Source organism: Merops nubicus, unplaced genomic scaffold, assembly GCF_000691845.1.
Source record: "Merops nubicus isolate BGI_N331 unplaced genomic scaffold, ASM69184v1 scaffold26130, whole genome shotgun sequence".
Taxonomy (NCBI): Eukaryota; Metazoa; Chordata; class Aves; order Coraciiformes; family Meropidae; genus Merops; species Merops nubicus.
In genome coordinates, this window is record NW_008582575.1 from 13540 (window position 1) to 13807 (window position 268).

Here is a 268-nt window from a genome sequence, read left to right on the forward strand (position 1 = left end):
GGTGAAGAGGCGGGCACAGCTGCCCGGCTGGTGCCTCCCCTCAGGGTGCAGCGTGGCTCGGGCTGCTCGCTGGCAGTCCCTGTGCACTTACCGGCCTTGAAGCAGGGCCGGTCTCTGGAGGGGATTTGGGGCTTTTGGGTCCTCCCTTGAGGAGCTCTGAACTGGACGTTACGAGTGACCAGCTCCTGGATTGACTTGTGACCTAATTGCTAAGGAGCTTTTCTTCAGCGGGCCCGGCAGCCCTGGGGGGTCGGGCTGGCTGGGTGGG